General features: G+C 32.9%; 1 protein-coding gene across 1 annotated transcript in view; it reads left to right on the top strand.

Moving 5' to 3' along the window:
* Window positions 1-1,104: 1,104 nt before the first annotated feature.
* The window catches only part of LOC113396511 (neuroglobin-like), a 137,828-nt gene continuing 114,361 nt past the window's right edge, over window positions 1,105-24,571 (top strand). The window contains exons 1-2 of the mRNA XM_026634481.2: window positions 1,105-1,220; window positions 17,952-18,055. The gene's annotated coding sequence lies outside the window, so the exon portion shown is untranslated. The remainder of the gene's footprint in view (window positions 1,221-17,951; window positions 18,056-24,571) is intronic.

Raw genomic sequence — 24,571 nt, forward strand, 5'->3', positions numbered from 1 at the left:
TTTTTAAAATCTTTCAAGAAAAATCTCTTAGTCCTTAAAGGCCCGCAACGCCGCTGATGTTTTCCTTCACCGCTGAGCACCAGATGAATTATAAACACAAATTAAGCAAATGTAAATTTAAGTGGTGCGAGCACGGATTTGAACTTCGAATCGTCGGTTAAGATTCATGTCTTCTAACGACCGGGCTATTATGTGATTTATATGAGATATTTTAAGTATAAAATATATGTGCCTAACGCTCACATATCTTCTAATCGTCCATTAGGTACTACAATAAAAAATATATTCAATAAAAATATTTAAAAAAAATCCGTATATATATTATATATATATATATATTAAACACACAGTCGAAATAAACTTATCAAATATTCGAATATTTTGAACGTCCATATAAAATTATTTAAAAAATGTTTGCAGTACGTATGACAAATGCTAACACTCACGGCTGAATGAGTTTCCCTCCCACATCTCTGTTGCCTGTGAACCGTGTTCTTAAGTGGGTAGCACACTGAGCGTTAAGTACAATTAATTTATTTTTATTTTAATTTTAATTACTACGTCTAAATACATCTTCAAATGTACATGTAGTACCTAAATGCACGTTAAACAAGTAGGGACGGAATACTTATAAGGAAATGATATAGTAATATCAGTTTATTATTGTTGTTCGATTACAAAAAAAGCACTCTATTATTCTTGACAGTGCAATTCTGAAATAAGCATCTTAAATTTTCCAGTAGTTTTGAAATAATCATCATAATTACATATCTAATAATATTAAATTAATAAGACGGAGACATGATTTTCTTGCCAGTTCTTTTAGATAGAATTTACATTTCAAACAGGTGGTAGTTATACGTTTTTTTTATAAATATTTTTAAAAAAATCATATATTAATACTTGAATAAAGTCATTTTATGATTTTTTATTTATATCATAACAAACGTGGTAATTAATATCATTATATTGATCTTCACATTTGGCAAATTCTATACAAGTTACAATAATCAAATTAAGTGTTTAAAAAAATAAATTCAAAGAGTACCAAGTGTACCATCAACTCAATTTTCAATCGGTCGCTGAAACACTTTCAGTGAGTGAGTCGCGAGGCGCCGCGCGGACGTGGTACCGGCTTTCCGCTTAACCCGCTTGACGTGTGACCGCTTAACTGTGACCGCTTAAGTGCTCAAATAAGCGAAAAGGCTAAACGCTTTAATGTACGTATTTTTAAATTTTTAATTACTTTCGCATTTTTTATCTGTTCTAGCAGAGAATCGTCATAATAAGGACGGAAATGGGATAAAAATGTGTATAAATATTGATCTAGTATATAGTACAGGTTTATCTATATCTTAAATAAGTATACTAAACGTAGGTATATAATAACAATAATAAAACTGTATATTCCCCAACATACCTTTTAAAAAGTGAAACATACGTAAGAAGGTATTAAAAAAGGTTACAACAATTATCGTTGGTGCGTGATTGAATTATTATGTCTTTATTAATGTTATATAGAGGTAAAATTTGTTTGTTTATTTGAATTGGTTATCTCCAGAACGAATGATACAATTAAAAAAAAAAAAACTGGTAAAAAGCTCAATTATTCCCGAGTGCTTTAGTTATATTTATGTCATATAATAAGCAAGGTTTCTACTTTTAAATATTTTAATTGATTCCTCTTTCAATTATCTTATAGTATTTTTTTTTCCATTACATTAGCAGCCAGTAAATTTCCCACTGCTGGACTAAGACCTCCTCTCCCTTTGAGGAGAAGATTTGGAGCATATTCCACCACGCTGCTCCAATGCGGATTGGTGGAATACACATGTGGCAGAATTTCGTTGAAATTAGACACATGCAGGTTTCCTCACGATGTTTTCCTTCACCGCTGAGCACGAGATGAATTATAAAGACAAATTAAGCACATGAAAATTCAGTGGTGCCTGCCTGGGTTTGAACCCGAAATCATCGGTTAAGATACACGCGTTCTAACCACTGGGCCATCTCGGCTCTGTTTTTATAGTCTGACCCACAAAATTTTTTTGTCTTATTTAAAAAGTATATAAGCTACTTGTGGCAATATCAGTAACTCATATATGATATAAACAAATATATAAAATATTATCCTAATTAAATGGTATCTAAGATGGATCAGGCATCCTAACGAGGTCAAAGTCACAGGTTCGAACCTGAGCCCTGATACTGGATTTTGCTTGAAACTTAATTTACAGATTACCACCCACCAAACAAGATAGAAAGGATGTTTTAAAAAGATCAAATAGGGTGCTATTGCGCGAAAGTTTTTTATTGAAAGCTTTCGTTTTACTTTATTGGTATTCTCGATCTGCTTTGTTGTATACATATATTATACGTTTGTACATAACGTTCTTCTCTATTATGAAGTAGAGCTTTGTAACTCGCCTGGAATGGTACCACCCACTCATCAGACGTTCTAACGCCAAATAGCAGTACTTAGTATTGTTATGTTTCGGTTTGAAGGATGAGTGAGACAGTGTAACTACAGGCACAAGGGACATAACATCTTTGTTCCCAATGTTGGTGCTCATTGGCGATGTTTGGAATGGTTAATTTTTCTTACAGTGCCATTGTCAATGGGCAGTAATGACCACTTACCATGTGGTGGCGCATTTGCTCGTCCGCCAACCCATATAAAAAAATGCTTATTGAGACCTTTTTAAGGACAAGACAAATACAGATTCACTCACTATTTCTTCAATTTTATAGTCTAATAAGATGTGAGATCCACCCGCCTAACTATATTATAAAAAAAAAAAGTACAGTCACGGCCTTATAATCCAAAAGTCCAACGACATATCATTTTATTTGATGAAAATATACATTTTATATGTGTTTTAATCTATGTATCGGAATATAAATAATTTTGCCTTTAAATTTATATTTAGTACTAAATGCAACGGACATTGCTTTTGGCAACGCTTAAATGGTTAAATAGCTCAGGATTATACTAGTATCATTTAGGTTTACGAGATAATATGTTGCGTCTCTTGTTTCGGTAGTAAGAACGTCCAGCAGTGCGAGTTTGGAAGAATTCACGTCGTATCTTATTTGAGTTGTTTTTTTTTATGGCATTAATTGGCGGACGAGCATATGGGCCACCTGATGGTAAGTGGTCACCACCGCCCATAGACAAAGGCGCTGTAAGAGATATTAACCATTCCTTACGTCGCCAATGAGCCACATGTGTATTCCACCAACCCGCATTGGAGCAGCGTGGTGGTATATGCTCCATACCTTCTCCTCAACGGGAGAGGAGGCCTAGCCCAGCAGTGGGAAATTTACAGGCTGATTATGTTATGTTATGTACATCACCTATGCGCCACCAACCTTGGGAACTAAGATGTTATGTCCCTTGTGCCTGTGATAACACTGGCTCACTCACCCTTCTAACCGGAACACAACAATACAGAGTACTGTTATTTGGCGGTAGAATATCTGATGAGTGGGTGGTACCTACCCAGACGGGCTTGCACAAAGCCCTACCACCAAATAAAATTTTGATAACCGACTTATGGTGATACGCCATTTTGATACGTTTATCTATATATTTTATGATTATTATCGTCTGTGTCACATATCACATTCTGACATCTCACTAACGTGTGAGTTTCGCGTGTGTAGAGTAGCTCTACAGTTGTGAATTTATGTGTGTGAATATTTAATTTAATTCGTGAAGTAAAGTGTTACCATCAAATGGTCTATTTTTTAATTTAATGATAAAATAATAAATGTAACTGTATAATATATAATAAGGGAAATATCTGCAATAATATTTTCTTCAATGTGTCTAAACTGTAGGGCAATAAATTTTATTGAGGTCATAAATACGAGTTTTGAGCAATAAAAATAGACAAGTGATAGCACTAAATACGTTATTTTGTGTTGCGTTCCGGATGTGTTAAATCAAATATAAAGCCGGCTCCAGACTTACGTGAAATTGCGTGAAGTGAAATACCCGTCTCTTTATATAAGAAAAATTCTAAGCTGCTATGTTATGAGTACCGGTGCGTTTACGCTCGTGGTAGGTTGACCATTTTTGACGCGGGCACAAATACCGATTCGGAACGGAGAACGAAACGCGAACGTGCGTGAAAATCGTTACACGTGAATTTAGACAACGCAAGTTTAGAACCTACGTTGAAATATACAAATATATAATAAAAATATTCTACAACTCTAGAAATACAGTCAGATGAATCACGAACGAATGATGTGACGTTAGAACTTATTGATGGATTTTTGTGGAGTATATTTATTTTATTTAAAGATTAACATTATTAGGGCAAACAGGCCTATTTATTAGTACCACTGCTCATAGACATTGGCGCCGTAAGAAATATTAATAAATCCTTACATCAATGCGCCACCAACCTTGGTAAATAAGATGCTATGTCCCTTGTGCCTGTAGTTACTTTGGGTCACGTACTCATTCAACCGGACACAATATTACTGACTTGCTGTTTGGCGATTGAATGTATATATGACGAGTATATACGAGGATAGACGAGGTAAATAATCAGATGTGCTTGGATGGATGAAGAGCGTAGATTATTGTTGATATCCACACAGGAAACGTAAGTTTAATTATATATTGACTATGTATTTCGTTTGAGAAAATGTGCTTTTGGTGGTTATTTTTAATAGAATCCAATTCGTCTTCATTCCAAAGCTATTGATACTTTTATAATAAATTCATCCTGTAAGAGGGCAAAACAAGTGCGTATAAGAGCCAATTTGAACGAAGAATATTTTGATTTTAAATAAATAAATAAATATTGGACAACATCACATACATTACTCTGATCCCATGTAAGTAGCTAAAGCACTTGTGTTATGGAAAATCAGAAGTAAAGACGGTACCACATACACCCAGACCCAAGACAACATAGAAAACTAATGAACTTTTTCTATATCGACTCGGCCGGGAATCGAACACGGGACCTCGGAGTGGTGTACCCATGAAAACCGATGTACACACTACTCGACCGCGGAGGTCGTCATTTTCAAAATAAACTTTCACATGTCTGATTAAAACGATGGTGTTTGTTATAGTTCGTATTAATATAATATACTCGTTATATATGTAAGTATAAAGCTCATAATATTGTATGCAAGATTAAATTATGTTTTATTTGCAATTTTTCATACGAAACAAGTATTTGCTGATTTTCTAATTATCTCACTGTAATTATCTGTATTTTTCAATTTAAGAACGAGAAAAGTTTTTATAGTGCTGAAATAAAAGTTTAAGTAATAAATACAAATAAATTTATTAAAGTTGTACACTACAAAGACGGCCTTTTTACTTCAAGCAATCTCTTACGGACAACCTTTAGCCATAATTTTCCACCGAAATCTCTTCGATAGAGTAACTACTCGCTCGCAAGAAATTCTTGGTACAATATTATATACATTCCTCTCAGTATAAATTTGTAAGTCTAGACATAAATTAAAGATCTGATCGCTCACAAAAGCGCGCCCCTTCACGTTGAATTATCAGCGTTTTGATCAAATAAACAACAAAATATATAATTTAATTTATGTTTTTTTGCTGTCTGTACTTAGTCGTCTTACGCACACGAAGACTCACTCACTCATACAAGTATGCCATCGTAAGTGAATAAATATATATTATACATCGTTGTGTTTCTCACGTATAAATAAATAGTAGATAAAATTTTAATGCTGTTATTGCCATAAAGTTTTCGGCAGTGTAATGTTTTTTATTTTGTTTATATTTTTTTTAAATCCACTATAAAAATTTACATAAAGATGTTATGAAAATTAAGTAAAATGTTTCAAAAGCGCTCTCGTTTAAAGCCAATTATTTTTTAAGAATAGTATTTAAATTTATTTTATAATTTATTTATATATCTCTTAGTTTTCATATGAGATTATGATAGAGATGAGATGTTTAATTATCCGGAAATCAGACTTCCATGTAACCAGTTAAAATTTTCCCAGAATACAGTAGCTACGACGACTACAAGTTTTTTATAACATCGGTAGGAGGAGATAAATATGCCAACTGATGGTAAGTGGTCACCACTGCTCACAGTGACTGACGACATAAGAAATATTAACCACTCTTTACATCCCCAACGCGTCACCAACAATGGAAAGTAAGATGTTATGTCCCTTGTGTCTGCAGTTGAGTGAACCAGTCTAGGTTCCCTCACTTTTCACATCGAAACATAACAATACTGAGTATTACTGCTTGGGGTAGAATATATGAGAGGTACCTACGTAGTGGGCTTACACAAAGCCCTCCAAAAAATGACAAATAATAATAATAATTCAAAGTCCAAAGCTTTGGGGGCAATTGATTATTTTCCTACACAAATGTGCTGGAAAGCTCATAAACGGGTCGGATTCATATCGTGGCCCTCTCGGTTCTTAAATAATATAAACATGCAATATATCAAAAAACTAAACCGGGTGTCGTAATTCTTAATATGACTTACAAAATAATTCGATATATGTTTCGCAGTAAGTGCTATTATGATATAAACTAAAATGATTTATTCTTGCTCGTTTTGTACAGTCGGCCACTAAAACATGTTAACAATATCAAAATATATCAATACGTGTGCACATTGGACGAAAACATTTGGTTAATAAGTTGGTTAATAAGGACCAACGACCTTAATAACCTTTTCTGGACGGATACTTCCAGTTATTATTATATGCTTATTATTTTAGTGTTTTATTTTTAATGATTTGTCTGATGTCGTCCACTGTGGCCATTCTCCAGTAAGACAAGTAAAATGCACAACGGACAAGTCTGCGTGTTAACACGAGTATACTGTCTAATCTAATGAGATGCCCACACTGATAGTTCAAGGGCTAAGCGATACATCTGTAAACATTGAAAATCAGTATTTTCAAATTCGGGGCTGCTACTGAGAATTTCTCGACGGAATAACCAAAAATATTTTACTGGCCCAACTTTAAATCCTGGAACTTGTGCTCTGTGACCTACGCCGACAGGGTATTTTTTAAATAATAATAGCAAAAATGGTTAACTTCAAAACGAAACATACTTAAAAATATCGCTGTTTTGCGGTAAAATATTTAGTTTGTTAGTGATGTAATTAATCAGACGCGCTTGTACAGTCCTTTCCACCATGAAATCTAACAATGAATTGAATTATCACAGGATCGTAAGAAAACCTACACACAAGTGAGTGGATGTATTTTTGAGGCTGACTATACATTACAGTGTAAGTGATGTCTGTTTTAAATGAAAACGCGTAATTCTCATATTTCATTCAATTTTGAATCGAGATCAACAATAAAGATGTTCTATTTCGTCTTCATAAACTTGTTAAACTGGCGTAAAAATAAACTTAAACAGTAGCAGTGCTGCCATCGAGGCAGTCGTTATATTTTTTCGCTTTGTAATGAATGCTCTGCGAGGAATAAAAATCTTTAAGAGATTTAAAAAACAGCAATAAGAGTCCATTTTATGGCGTAAGAAATTAATTTTACGCTGACTTTGTTGCGACTGGAAGATTTTTATCTTATACGTTTCTGAACGAACAGATATGACGGAGTGAATGAAACACGTGATTCTAAAACGAAGATCGCAAGTTCAAATTCAAGTAAGCAATGAAAAATATGCTCTTATATTTGTACAGGAAATATTTTATATAATAATAAATCTTAGTTTTATATAATTAAGGCCTTCGTGTAAATAATAGTAATTTATAATAATTTAAAAAATGGTATGTGTAATTATGTACGCGCGTGAGAAATTCTATTTCTTTGGCGTTATTAAAAATAGTTCTTAATTGCATGCAAATAATTAATTACAAAAAAATAATCATACTCTAAGGTAAATGTAATTTCTTCCTTTTTCATCACTACAATAACACTAAATCATAAATTTAAACATTCCTAATTTAAATTTGTAATTAAATAAACATTGTACAATAAGATAAGGCAAGAAGTTGTCTATTTCGAGCGGATGGACACTTTAGACAATTGGTTTAGCGAACAACTTTGTGTCTAATTTTCATGTTAGCCTGTGCGCGCGCAATTCACTTTAATTATTTTTTTCTAATTCACCAAAAGAAATACCGAAACCTCTTAATTTTTAAGTCGGTTAACAATAGTGCACAATCGGCAAATCGATACAAGTATCTTCTTCTCTCAAAAACAACTAAAAATGTGAACAATGCTTGAGAAACTATAATATCTACCTAACATGTTAATAAAAGTGGGTAATATAATTCATGTGAATGATAAAACGCAGACTACAATGACAGACTTGGATTTTATTAAGACTATTATTATATGTATGTATATTTTTTCAATTGAATTATCAATTAAATTTTATAGAAATCGATTGATAGTTTCATTTAAATGTTTTGATACATGTTATTTGCTCACAGGGAACAGCTATAAAATTGTTTTTATTTTTCTAGCTTTGAACACTTTGAAATAAATTCATCTGCAGACACTTTTTTCCAAATAGATCCTCGACCTGAATCGTTATCTATTATTGTTACTGTACCTTCTGCATTATAAATAGGTTACGATATGAGTTCCTATCGGCAGCAGTTCCATGGAACTACAGCTAGACCCTTTAATCATTTCTTATTGTCATGAACATTGTTATTAAAATGTTAGAAAATAGTAACAAAATAAAAATGATGTGATGTGTGTATGTGTGTGTGTGTGTGTCTTCTTCAGAGAGTGCATTTCGGCTCATTGATGTCGTTTCGTCGGCAGTTTCGTTCACACTATATCCGATCCCAGCATTTAAACGTCTCCTCGCATTTGCGAAACGTCCGCCTAGTCCATCATTGATCCGTTCCTTTTCTCGGACCCGTCTAAGTGTAAACAGTGTCATATAAATTGTTGTGGGATACCCGGCTCTTTTGACGGACCAAGTAAACAGACGGTCCTTCTTCTTGAGAACCGGCACTTAGTGACGATTTTTTTAAGTACAGCGTAATTTTGAGATAACGTTTCATGGTTACTGGCAGTGGCAGGGCGACACCAAGATAAATATACCTTAAAAAAAAAGTTTTATATCTCTTCTGCTATATATTTTAGCACTTTGTAAATCGGTAATGAATGAAAAAACAACTGCTAGCATCAGACCGAAGCTAATTTACATGGACAAACCGCAAAAAACAGTCGCTCTACTAAAATCTATATTCGGTTTGCAGTAAAAAGGCAACCTCGAACCGCAAGAGATTTAGATTAGTACTAATTCTAACTGTTTTATTTTATCAAGATTACGGGTTCAAAATTTTTTACGTTTTAGAATATAATATCTTTACTGTTCATCTTCATTGAAAATTGAATGAAGTTTGAAGAAAGGTTTTCCTCATAGTGAAACTGCGTGCTGAACATAAAAAGGAGGGAGAAGGCACATTTAACGACTATCTACTATACTTCAAGTTTCACCTACTTATTACTCATCTGTAAATAACTCACTATTTCACCAGATCAACTCAAGACTTAGTTGTTTTTTAGTGTAGTAGTTGTAGTAGTAGTTCACTAAACAGTGAACTCAGTTTAATTGTATAAATAACGTGTATCACATTTTTGACTCATTCCTTAGGGCCGCAGCTTGAATAATAAGCGTAGTAATAACTTATCCCGAGATGGCCCAGTGGTTAGAACGCGTGCATCTTAACCGATGATTTCGGGTTCAAACCCAGGCAGGCACCACTGAATTTTCATGTGCTTAATTTGTGTTTATAATTCATCTCGTGCTCGGCGGTGAAGGAAAACATCGTGAGGAAACCTGCATGTGTCTAATTTCAACGAAATTCAGCCACATGTGTATTCCGCCAACCCGCATTGGAGCAGCGTGGTGGAATATGCTCCAAACCTTCTCCTCAAAGGGAGAGGAGACCTTTAACCCAGCTGTGGGAAATTTACAGGCTGCTAATGCTAAAAAAAAACTTATCCCAATAAATTGAATATTAAAGCTAAAATCAAATCGGTAATCCTTGAGAGAACCGCGCTCGATCTTACAAACTTAGAGAGTTCGTAAGGTCATGCCCAATATGTAGATTACATATAAAATCTCACGTGAGATCGTTCCATAAAATATTATATACCATCCAAATTAATATAACTCTTCTTTTCGGATGAATAACACAGTCAGCTGTATTTTATTTGCGATAAATCATTTTATTAAATTTATACGACATGGTTTTATATCAACGAATACTAACTTTATGCTATTGGAATTGTATCTGTAATTTTATATAGCTGTGTAAGCAATGGAAAACACTGTCACGTTTATTTTGTTATTTATAAACAGAAACATAAATAAAGATTTTCATGTATGTTTCTAATTAAAAAACTTTGATATAAACTGACAGCCCTCATAACGTCCTTTACGTTGATGATTTTTTTTAAAACACTGTAACAGCTGTCTTTTACTCGTGATTAGAAGCCATAATACTGATTTCCATATTTCGAACATTAGAATAAATTGAACTGCCAAAGTTTCGCCCTTTTAGATCATTTTACAAAAAATCTTTATCAGTCTTTGACTCATCAAACATTACAATTACTTACTTCCTGTGCAAAATTTCATCCTGTTAGAACCACGGGTTAAGGCTGTGCGTTTTAGGTCAATAAATCGTTTTGTAATTTGATTTCGTAGATCTGTTTTGTAATAAGCCTTAATATATATATGTCGGAGGAGCAGGATGCCGAACAGTTGGGTTCGGGGATTGGTCTGACATTTGGAAGACTTTGTGAGCGTGCAATGGAGATATTCACAAAATAAAACGTATTTAATATCGTCTAATCACTGTATTAATTGATTCAATAATCGTACAACACAATAATATCAAAGGATTACAATCATCGCTTTCGAGTCGCTTGTCAAAACATAACGACTCGCGTTGCCATGACACTTACAACTCCATTCGGGGTGACCCGCTCTTAAAAGTAAATCAGCCATCAAACATTATTGCCAACTACTCGATTTCTTAATTATCCAAATCAATCAATCAAATCAATCAACCAAAGTAACCGCACCCCGTTATATATAATATATTTTAAAGTTTTATCGCATAAGATTTTAATATATCAAGAGGAAAAGTTGAAATATCAGCGGTATTTTTTTATAGAAACCATTAAATTACTCTAAGAAGGATATATTGACTTTGCGGAGTCGGAAATTCGGAGTGGTAAGTTTACTTTTACTTCTGAATGTTTAAATGTAGATAAACATTTACAAAGTAATCGTTTCCGAAACTCGTGAATTCTTTTATTTAAATTTTAAACAATGTTACGATAAAAAGTTATAATAAAATATATAAATTTGTCTGCCCGCATAAAATCAGTGAGATTCCAAACGAGTTTGTTTTTGCTACGATGACAGATGGATAGACGGCCGTAAATATAGACAAACTGACAGATTTATTTATATTAACTTCGTCAATGGAGGTTACGAATGATTTTGGATTAGTCAAAATAGACTAGTTTTTGAAATATCATATTGATAGTAATTTATTGACTAGTATTCACTCTAGGACTCGTCTGCTCAAATAGCCATCGGTCCTTCGACATTTTTGTGACCAGCACACTGCCATTTCAGTCAATCCGGATATTTGATTATATAATCCGAAAATAGGTCGTTCAATTTGTGGACTAGTCCCGTATTATGTGTCAACGTTTCGGTACCGTAGGTCATGGGAAGTACAGGTCAAATTCGGCGGAACCCTGGTTCATGTTCATCCTCTCCAGTATAATAAGAAATGGTGCTGTTTGGTTTAAGTAAAATTTTACAAGTAATACGAACTTACCTAAGGATAGTTCGAACTTCCCATGGAAAAATGATACCAAGTTCTACCGTCAAAGCACCGCGCATCGTCGTATCACGCTCTGCTCATTTATTATTGGAGGTCAATAATGTGATATGGACCAAAAGACCGATGACGTGGTGACGCAAACGTATGTAGTTAAAGCAATTTTAGCCAATGTAAATTTGGCATATGTCACCTCAAGTCTATATGATCCAGAAAAACTTTGAATTTACTATGCCCAAAATATAATATGGTATTTGAAATCGTATTAAATATTTCACAAGTAAATAGAGCTGTCAATGTTACATATTTTCGCATTATTGATTTCAAGCCAAAAAAAATATCCGAAACTAACACAACGGATCTGGTGACGTAACGTGACGTAATTAAATTTATTATCAATATTCCTAAAAATATTTCGATTATAAGTAATCTATGTGAAACTTTCAAGTAAATTAAATTGTTGAGCGTGTCAAGAAATAATAAACATACACTCACCTCACTCACCTCACCTCACCTTCATATTTCCATGTGATGATGAATAAACTCAAATTTACCCAAGACACATTCTTGAGCTGAAATGGAATCGTCAGAGAGACGCTTAATTTAAATTTGTGACGCGTAGGTTTCATTTAATTATAGAGTACAATCAAAATTTTGTTTACGTGTTTCAAATTGAAGCAATTGTCAAGATAATATTGTATACTAATTATCTAACCGGACGTTTATATACAGAAGCGCTTAGTTTGTCATGTAAGTATAGTAATATATTCGAATTTCAGCTAAAGCGAAAAACCTCAAAAGACTAGAGTGCACGAGTGTGTGTGAGTAAAATGCGAGTGTGTGCGTATATACAGCTACAAACCTTATAAATATGAATATTGGACAACATCACATACATTACTCTGATCCCAATGTAAGTAGCTAAATCACTTGTGTTATGGAAAATCAGAAGTAACGACGGAACCACAAACACCTAGACGCAAGACCACATAGAAAACTAATGAACTTTTTCTACATCGACTCGGCCGGGAATCGAACCTGGGACCTCGGAGTGGCTTGCCCATGAAAACCGGTGTACACACTACTCGACCACGGAGGTCGCTATCCTGTCTATATTTATAAAACCTTATTATCTTACTCTCATAGTCCTATCGAATGAAATCGAACCAGCAATTAGATCCGTAGTGGCTCAACCACCAGTTGACATCAATTAAATTAATATGCCATTTATACCTACAAATATCCGACGGTAAACAGTCACCGTTATATTTACATCGACACTGAGAAGTGTACGGCGGTGCTTATTCTGTTAATATACTGCAGACTGAGATGTAAGTTATGTACCTTGTGCTTGTTTACACGATATAACACCAGACTCCGCCCGCGTGTGCAGGTGCTAAAGTATAATCTATCTCTGTAATGCAATAAGAGGTACAGAACTATTATCGGCTACATTATTTTCGTGCATTAGTGTGAGTAACGCTCGTGCTCACAAGAAATCGTAGTGTGCGTTAGATGACCATTGTAAGAAAACAGCAAAAAATATAGAAATGAAATTATTTTTATTAGTTTAAGCCTGAAGGACGCGCCTCTCTGTGTAAACAGATCTATACGGTTGTAATTTTTAAAAACATTTCTATTATACTTAAGTCCGTCTGGTAGTCGTTGATGGAGTTTGCCATCGTAAACTTTCATGTTGACCTTTTTGAGATCAACAATTCTAACGTATAAAGTTTAAGTGTATTTATTATAGTTAGGTTGAAGTTCACTGCCAAAGTTCTGCTAATGTTCAATTCATATGTTATAGCGTATTCATTTATATTTTTAACATACTAAATTTGGTACTGACAAACTACAGTACTTAGTATTGCTGAGTTCCGGTTTGAATGGTGTTTGACTCAATGTAACTGCAGGTACAAGGGACATATCAGTTTCCAAGGTTGTTGGCGCATTGGTGTGATGTAAGGAATCGATAATATTTATTATTTAATATCTATAAATGGTGAATACTTATCAGGTGGCGCAAGTACCCGTTGAGCCAAATATAACACAAAAAGATTAACGTAGTTTTGCCTATTTGACTGCCTCGTATATTAACTAGTTTGCAATTCCCCTGATCTCGATGTCCAGGATTCAAATCCCGCGACGGAATAAAGCAGTGATCAAGACACCTCTTTGATTTTAATTTATTAATCATGTTTATTGGTTTATTAAATTTTGCCACGTGTGTACTCCACCAACCCGCATTGGAGCAGCGTGATGGAATATCCTCCAAACCTTCTCTTCATAAGGAGAGGAGGCCTTAGCCCAACAGTGGGAAATTTACAGGCTGCTAATGCTAAAATGTTTATTGGTGTATTTCTGTTGCCTTATAGCCATACTTCGTTTTTCTAAAAAAAATAATTTAATTCCTCCTCTTTACATGCCCAAAGAAATATACAAATTTGTACAATAACTGGGTTACGTGGTACTGGTCCTAAATAAAAAGATTCTAAGAAACATACCTTCAATTATTTACTGTAAATGTAATTAGCGAAAGACGATAAAAATTAAATAATTCTAAGCTCGCGGAAATACGTTTTAAACTAGATTACAAGAAAAACCAACTTCGAAGTTTACGACACCCATTAAAACTTCTGTTTGACGCCGCGAAAAACGAGACATAAAACAGGATTTTCTTCACTAAATGTGTAAATAAAGCTCCAATATTTAACAAAATAGAAGAAATATTTACATCTTAACGTAGTTGCATATTTGATACACAGTTTCACTCTCAAATTATTCTGTTTAGGAACATAAATTAATGTATTATAGTTTAACGACAATTTGTATGGACCAGATTGGACTTAAATGGACTACTATTGACATTCAAATGAAATAAAAAATATGCTTCATGTTGCATCTACAGAGAATAGTAATAAAATTTAAAGTCAAATTCTTTGTACAATACGGAAGCATTAAATTTTTTTATTGATTTTTAGATCTTCCATCAGTTCGGAAATAAAAAACTCAAATCTCAAAAGAACTGGCGAAATTTTACAATCGAATATATTTGAACGTATTATTGCAAACTATATAATGTTATTTCTATATCATATATGTATAAGATATAATAATATATATATTTAATATTGACGTATATTTTTTATACTCAACAAGTTACCCCGTTATTTATTTAGTGATCTATTAACAAAAGTTACAATGACACAGAAATGCACTAAGGTTTAACCTTATAAACATTTTTATGTGATTAATCGTAAATTCTTCGTGGTTCTAGTAACTGTTTGAAGTTCGCAGATCTCGAAGTCCTGGGGTATAAAGCCGGGTCGGGTCAAAAAATATTATATTGAGTTTTCCTATCGAATAATTCTCACAAATCGCTCTCTCGTAGCTGGAAGGTTGTAAACAAGCTGTGTTACGATTCTGTGTCTCGCAAAGTACATACATTCTCTCAGTCCTACAGCTGGATCTCTCCAATAAAGTGACTATTAGAGTGAGATAATAGACTGCGGTGTACCTTACAGAATTACCGTGAATACGAATTAACGAATTCAATTTAACAAAATGGTCAAACACAAGACATCATCGTCACCAGTCAATATTACTCTGTATGAGTTGTTTTATAATTTCAATTTTTCTACAAGTTCGAGACAACTCGGTAGTAGAAATATGGCGATCGTAAATGCATATTGTAGAATCAAAGCCAAGCAAGCACCTCTGACTTTTCATTTGTTCCTCGGTGATGAAACAATAAACCCCTATTTTCATCTGTATTTATGTTCTGTAAGAAGAAACTCGAAACTCACCGCAGAACGCGAGCGTGAAGAGACAGAATTTAATGTGCAACATTCTTAAGTCGGTTCTCACAATTTCACGAGTGAGATACGAATCGAATTCTTACAAAATCGCTATTACACTATTTTCTCTATGACACTTTCTGGGTCATTATACGCAAACTATAGACGTCATAACAATAATTGCTTCAGTCCAGTATCAAAGTGTTTTGTTTTGTTTGTTTACCGATCTTCATTACTTCTTGTTTCTGTAGGATAACACTTTTTTGATTAAGTTTACTATTTGAGATATCATTTGTGTAAAAAAGACAATATCGACCAAAAAATCGACATTTTACAAGCACTTTTGAATTATACGGAGTTGTTGCTCTTCGTACCTCTTCGGAATGTAGATTCTGCTGAGAAGAACCGGTAAGAAACTCAGGAGATACTAATAGATAAGAATATGAATTCATTATATAACAAGATAATTCATGAATATAAAAAAGCAATTTAAGTTTACAAATTATATTCAATTGTTTCCATTGGAACGTTAATAAGAATGATTGAAAACTTGTGGAGCCTTCGACATCGAAATTTCCCGCGTCTACGTCATACGTTTGAGTACGTGTGACAGGGACAGGTGAGCATCGTTCGTAGGAGGGAAAGGGATGGGAACATACAGCCTGTCATAGAATAAAATACGTGCATTTTAACTCTCTTACGCCGGAAAATCTTTGTCTCTCTGAGGATTTTTTAGCACTATGTTAATAACCAAGCCTTTGTTTAATGAATGGCTCAATATATTATAGCTCAATATATAATGAGACACATGTTTAGCAAACTAACTCGGGCAATATTTTATTATATTCCATTTTATTGTATATAAAATGTATTTATGAACTATATAGTTTGACGATGATATAAATTATGAAGCAGCAATCAATCTTTCAATGAAAAATGTATATCATTTATAAAATTGATATTGATATCGATTAACAGAACAAAACAATAGGTACGTGAAATCGAAAATGACACTTAAAAAGTAAAGATTATTTTGTATTCGTGATGTGTTAATAAGGTTTTCTAAACTATATGTTAAGTCAACAAATGAATAAACTTTAATTTAAACCGTACCTTCTAGTATTTGATTATTTCCAGCTGTTTCCTTTGTAATCTTAATTAATTTGTATATCTACATAATTACTTTATTACAATCCTAATTATTTTTATCTGAATTGCTAATACTCGTCTTAGCTTAAGAAACTAAATCACTCGCTTTTATTAGTAAAGTACAGACTTAATCGTCACTTGACAAAAAAAAAACTCATACTTAACCTCTTGATTACATCATTAGTTTGATATGACGTTATCAAATTATCATTTTGCTACTTATTAGTAGCTACACTAGTTTAGAATCGATACGACAAATGTATACTTTTGACACTTCTTATATTTGTTAACATAAAAACTTTGTTAGTTAAATACAAGTTAAGATAACGTAAGTGTTATAAACTCGGTAATGTTTAATTTAATGTTTCCTTGTGTAATCATTTTATATTTTTAAATTTTGTTTATTGAACAGGTTTCGTTTATGTGTGTCTATGTATCTGTCAGACGATCTCACCTGTCATATCTTTGCTTATGTGTGCACATGGTATCGACTTACAACACACATACAAGAATAAATACTTAATTAAATTCGATTATAAATAAACTTCGCAATATATAATTAAAGATGAGCTGCTGCTTCCCGATGAAATGCAATTTTTTTCAATTACTCCGCATCAATAGTTACGTGATATTGTTTTTAAACTGTATATTCATTTTATTATTCATTCAATATTTTTTTTCTAACGACCGGATGTTTTAACCGTTAATCAAGTAGCAAGTTTAATTAACCCGTGGTAATTTTTATATTTATTTATCTATTCGTGCTTATAAATAACAATGACGGAGTTAATTTCTCGTAAAATTAACCGAGATTTGACTATTGTTTACGTTGTCATGTATATATACAAACTGTGTGTTATATTAATCTGTATATATTTTTAATCTGTAATAAGATAATAAGATGGCGTCTAATTATAATGTTTGTTTTTGGGCGGCAAATCGTGGTTAAATACTATTTTATAGTATAATATTAATATTTAAATTTTCTTTCTATTTATAAGGGTATAAATAATAATAATAAAAAAATATATACTATGTTATTTTTTTTTTTACTTTGTCGGGTTTTTTTTTTAATTTCATAAAACATAATCGAACGTTATATTTTCTATGTTCTTCTATATTTAAACCTCAGGTATCATTTAAAAATGTTTTCTAACTATCTACGTTACAGATTCTTTGACGTTATCACCGCGTCCCGGGCAGTTCGGCCGCGCGTCCCCTCCGTGACGCTTCGTTGGTGGCTCCCAAATGTGTTTTACTATTACGTTCAAAATGGTAAGTGATAATATTTCTAAGTGCTGTAATTTATTATCTGTGATGAACCTACTCTATGTTATGGGTACGTTTTGATGTTATAGTGAAAAAGAGTACGTAAGTATATTATAAATTACTCTAAGACTGATTTGTATTTGTTGTTTTATATATATAAATTGTTGATTATTTTGTTCTATAAAATCAGTGCGATAGACAATTCAAAGATTAGTTTGAATTGCTTGGCAAATAAATATTGATTACTACAAGTGCACACTTAAGGCCCACGCACATTAAAATTAAAATACACATAATATAATTATATGAATAAACACAATAACTAAGTTCAGGAATTATTTTTGCCATAACTTTTTTATTTAACTTTGAGTATGATTAAACTGTCAACATCCGTTCTTTCAATGTGTATAAATACTCAATTAAACACGTTTGGAAATGAATTAATTGTACTAAAACTATGTCTCTTGATATTTAATCTTTACAATACTTTGGGACCTTGATGTGTTTTAGGATATTAAGAATCTTAAGTAGTGTTCAAAGTTCAAACGAAATAATTGAAAGACATTATATAAAATAGCAAGTAGGTAATTTATTAAAGCAACTAAATCGATTATAAAGACCAGATCAAAGTACATTCATGCTTTCAAAATTAGCTCGAACGAGACTGTGATATTTAGCTTTGTGTTTTACTCGACAGCGAAATCAATGATAATGCGATGTTTTGTTTATTTGTTTGACAGCATTCAAAAAATTAACCTTTTTTTTACGTCGATGTTTTGTAAAATCCTCGTCGGTATATTGGGTACCGTGTTTGGCCGTAGAACTTAAAATGAAACGGATTTATTTACCTGTAAAATCTCGGAATCAGAAAATAGGTAGCGTTATTCGTGCTAAAAAAAGCTTTACCTATTGTAAAGCCGTTGGTCCAGTACCTGATTTATCTCTGCTCGTGTCAGATTAGCGTCCTATCTGTCAAAGTTAATCTGTGTTTTAACACCTTTGTTCAATATAATAATCCTTAGCAATTGAAGGTCATTAAGTGTAGGAATATACGTACCTTTTATCGAATACTGTTTTTTATTTTTATTTCTTAGGTTGGCGGACGAGCATATGAGCCGCCTGATGGTAAGGGGTCACCACCGCCCATAGACAATGGCGCTGTAAGAAATATTAACCATTCCTTATATCGCCAATACGCCACCAACCTTGGAAACTAAGATGTTATGTCCCTTATGCCTGTAGTTACACTGGCTCACTCACCCTTCAAACCGGAACACAACAATACTGAGTACTTTTGTTTGGCGGTAGAATAGTGGATGGTACCTACCCAAACGGGCTTGCACGAAGCCCAAAGAGTTTTCAATTTGCAAGCATGTCTTTGCAATAGCAAGAATATCTATAACAGTTAGTAGTTTCTCTAAAAATATATCATCAATAACAGAAAGACACGATCATTCATTAAAAAAAACCAATAAGAGTGTTTATTTGTTTCGAATCAGGCTCTTACGGAGTAATTAAAATTAATGAATTCGAAAAGTTCTCGTTTATTCGTTAATTACGCTACGTATACACCCAAATGAATCTCCGAAGTTATTCCTGTTCGTAAAGTTGAAAATCAAATACGGAAGATGATGTGAAATGTTATTCTCATATGTTGTTAGTTTGAATTGAGATTTCCCAATAGATAGAACAGTTAGATCGTAACCTAAGATCGAGGGTTCAAATACGGACCAAGACCAAAGAGTTTTCGTATCGTCAGAAAGGAAAATGAGATTTGAAGTAAAAACTTTATACCTCATTTCCCAAAAGTACCGTTTAAGGCGCTTTAGTATTTATCTAATTTAATTAATATTTCCTGTAAATGAAAATCTTAAGGTCACCTACATGTTTGAATTAGTTTACACAGTAAAACAAATAGTAACAGCCTTTACTTTTCTCACAGCTGGGCTAAAGCCTCCTCTCCCTTTGAGGGGAAGGTCTTAAGCATTTTCCGCCATGCTGCTCCAATGTGGTTTGGTGGATACACATGTGACAAAATTTCGTTGAAATTATACACATGCAGGTTTCCTTACGATGTTTCCCTTCATCGCTGAGCACGAGTTGAATTATAAATATAAATTAAGCACGTGAAAATTCATACTACCCTCACCCTTATAATCGACAGGAACGATCAAAACTATAATTTCTTGACAGAATAATCGATTATTTTTGTATTTGCCTGACTTAAATCAGACCCGAACCCAAAATTTCGAGATCTGTGACTTTATAACCTTCCTAGAACACGATATTTTATATTCTGTTTATTTTCATATCTAATGACATTTTTATAATTTATTATCTTCGCGCAAAATATAATCTTTCAACATTGATGCTATGTGAGATTTTAATTTCAAAACACACAGCTGTAATGACTAAACGTATTAGTATGTTTACGCGTTGCATATTTTATGAGATAATGCCATCACAGGGAGATAAAATCGTCGGGTACTGTTGTAGCGAACGCTATAAAAAATTAATACTAATATCCTTCTGGCGAAACTTTCCCTACAGTGGCGTATTTCAGAGAATAACCTTTACGATCGAGGTATTATAGAGCATGTGGGCGTTTCAACTTTAAACATTTCAACAGTATAATAGGACGAGAATTTGACAGAACTAGAGGCACAAGAGCACAGCTTCACGTACTTTATTTGATAATTAAATAGTCAGTGTCTGAATGTTTTATTACCGACACATTATTAAAATTAATTTTAATTGAAGACATTGCGACAGCCCGTCATGGATGCAAACGGTACCATTGAAAGTCAGCGTTTAGTTTTGGAACCCAACTTGGAAGCTGGTCCAACACGTGGGACACGACTGCAGTCATTGCTTTTCAAAACTGTTTTTTTCTGCGTTGTTTATTTTCTATTTCCATTAAGCCGTTCCTTCTGTCCGTCTAATTTTGTTTTTTGTTAAGTAAATGTATACTTTCTATAATTCTAAATTATTCGTTTTTTTAATTAAACTTCTTTATATTGTTATTCTTCTTAAACACATTCTTCAATCATTATACACAACATTTATTGGCTTTACTCGGGATTTGAAAACATGTCCTGAATTAATTAATTTAATATACTACTATGTCATCACCCGTACCAAAACAAAACGTACTTTGAACACAGCCGAATTACAGTTGAATGGGAATTGTGAAAAAACTCAGTTGCCAAGTTAACACAGTCAGTTAAATAAAGGCATGTAAATTTACTGAAATCTAGAGCGTTCATTTATGCCGATATCCGATTCGACAGCTTTAACTGCGGTTATTATGGCCGCTATTTCATTACATATTTTCGTGATTGTACAATTGTGTTATTTATAAATTTGATCTGAAAATAATTATGTCAAATTTTGGATAATTTTCATGTCTCAAATGTCGATGGTCTAGTGACTAGATCGTGAATTTTGACTGAAAGGATTGTGGCTCAGCAAACACCACAGACACTTCATGTTCTTGATTAATTATCCCTTGCAAAAAATCATGAGTCAGATGATTCAGTCAGATTCTCCAGCCCTTTTACCACTAGGGAATCACACCCCCAAATAAGGACGTTCAAAGCTGTCACTTTACTTTGGACATTTGTAAATAAATATTCCATTTCACGCGGTCATGGTTTGTACAGTAACCATATTTAATTTTTATTTGTATATAGTTAATGTTTTGATGTTCATAATCCTTATGTAAATAAAGATTATTATAACGTAATATAAAACTCAATTTCCAAATGAATTTCAAGTAGCATTCTAATTTCCATAAAATGTTTTAGGATAATGAAATGTCAAAAATATTATTCGTTCACAGATAATAAATACAGAACAAAAGAATCTCGTCAAAATAGTTCGTAACACTCGTTAAGTTAATGCAGACATTTAACACGCTTAAATAACGAATAGCAACTTGAATCGTGATGAATACATTTTCGTAAACACGTAAATGGCTTCGAGTCAATATTAGCTCATTTCATTAAGGTTGTGAATGGTTTATAAGAAGTACTTATATTTTAAATCAATTTTTGCCATTTCGCATGTTCCACGATAAAAATATTAAATGATCTATGTAACTCACGTGGTCATCAACTATACTTTATTGTCTTATACTTATAAACAGAAGATTAAACACTTTCCTCTTAAATTTCTAATTTTAAAGTAAATAATTTTCAAAAACGCTTTAACATTTAACATATTTATCTTTTTTACATAAGATTAAATATCGATTTTCAGATTGTGAAAAATAACAATTTCCATACAATGTTTCATTCCCATTTAAATCGAAAGAAATAATATTATTGATAGCCATGACCCTGTGCCTGACGAAGATGACTAAGCTTATATATTATATCCTTATACTACAACTAACAGATTTGTGTTAATTAATAAAATTCGTTAAAATGTTCATAGAAAACCCTAATTATCATACAATGACGAATTTCTTTTAAATTAATCAATTCAAATATCCATCTGATAATATTACGTGAAAATGTGACACGTATTCATGTAGAAGTGTATTTAAATACGTTCGTATATACAGTAATAGTATAGAGGAATCCTGGTGTTTCAATAATAGTTATATTTAATGGTGAAGTTCTTGGTATATAAACGTAGTTTGAAGATCTAAATAAAAAAGCGCTGCAAAATATGCTTCGATCATTCTTCTTGATGGGCTGTTATTGTAAGGCATAAAGGCATGAGCCTAATTTATACTCGGATGTCAAGGCCAACCTCTGTTGAATATCTCGACTATGGTCTTGGTCGTGATTTTCATTTGAATTTTCTTGTGATTTCACATTAATATTTATCGAATTTTTGAGGTACTTCTTTTTTCAATTTAAGTATCGCACTAGGAACGGAATAAGTATGGTGCTACACTATATGAAACAAGCAGTAATTATACATTGCTGGGTCTTGTTATAGGTTCGTTTTATTTATTTGTAAGTTTAATCATATAATTATTGCAGTAAAATCAACGCAGTTTTCATAAATAGTAATTTCTCTTCATATATAATCAAAATTGTATTCAATTACTTGGTGGTAGGGCTTTGTGCAAGCCCGTCTGGGTAGTTACCACCCACTCATCAGATATTCTACCGCCAAATAACAGTACTCAGTATTGTTGTGTTCCGGTTTGAAGAGTGAGCCAATGTAACTACACACACAAAGGACATAACATCTAAGTTCCCAAGGTTGCCGCATAGGCGATGTAAGGAATGGTTAATATTTCTTAGAGCGCCTTTGACTATGGGCGGTGGTGACCACTTACCAGCAGCTTATCCGCCAACAAATTGCATAAAAAAAAAATTGTTTCGTTTAACCGTGACATTAGCAAAAAACTGCATTATCAATTAAATACATGTCATCTCATTCAAATTAGTTTATGAAAGACTTGTTGTCTTCCGTGACTTCGATCGCGTTTTTGGGGTTCGTCAGTTGTTATGCGTAAAAAGGTAGCATAAAAAATTTTGTTCAAGCTTTATAAGAAATTTCATCAAATTCTGTTTAGTTCAGTTCAGACAGAGACGCATACAGAGTTACTTACGCATTAATAATATTAGTATGTGTAATAAATAATATAGATTTTATTACAACATTTTTTATTCGAGTCAGATTTGTGATAGGGATATTAATTGTAATTAAAGTTGTGCCTTAATAAACGACTTATATTCGAAGGCTTAATATAGTAATTCCTCTTATGTCCAGTGGTGGTCAGGTGAGGAAAAGTGCATGACTGCGTCAGATAATATTCTAACAAATATGTGTCCAGCAAACCGTTGAAACGTGGTAGAATAAGCTCAATAATTTTACTCAGAATAATGGAACACCTATTCGTCATACATGTAGTAGCAGTCATAAAACCAAATAGGTCATATGTTAATAATGAAAAATAAATCATAAATCAAAAACATAAAACAAAACTTATAAGACGAAACGATTTTCATAGTATTCTATGGATTCAGTAGCACAGGGAGAAACTCCGAGTTGTTCCCAGAAATTGGAGCCGTTTATAGATTTAAGGGGGCAATGCGAATCAACGCTCATCTTCACTGTTCGTGTCCCTGTATATCATTCTCATATCAAAACATGTTTTGAGAAAAAACCTCTTAGAGTTTTATTAAATGACTATGAAAGTTATCCAGCAGAGTATAATACACTCATTTCATTGCGAAATACTGTCATCTCGATTATATCATTCTATATCAGTAGCAACTACTACGATTAATCTTCCAGTGTCAAGCCAAGGTTGACGAAATTAGGGTATAAGACAGACTAATATTATTTTCAAATTCACACCTTATTACCATAACTATAAGATCGCTTATTATGTGAACAACCAGTGTTTTATTGTAAATTTCTATTGTAATTTCCGCAATGTAAAAGTAACTTTTGAATTATGGACGTAAAGCTCTATTTTGTCTGCACAGTTAAACAATATCGTTTACAAGGACGGCTCAGACCAAGATTATCTTAATAGTAACATAGTTTCAGGGA

The sequence above is a fragment of the Vanessa tameamea genome, chromosome 15 (assembly GCF_037043105.1).
Source record: "Vanessa tameamea isolate UH-Manoa-2023 chromosome 15, ilVanTame1 primary haplotype, whole genome shotgun sequence".
NCBI classification, from domain to species: domain Eukaryota; kingdom Metazoa; phylum Arthropoda; class Insecta; order Lepidoptera; family Nymphalidae; genus Vanessa; species Vanessa tameamea.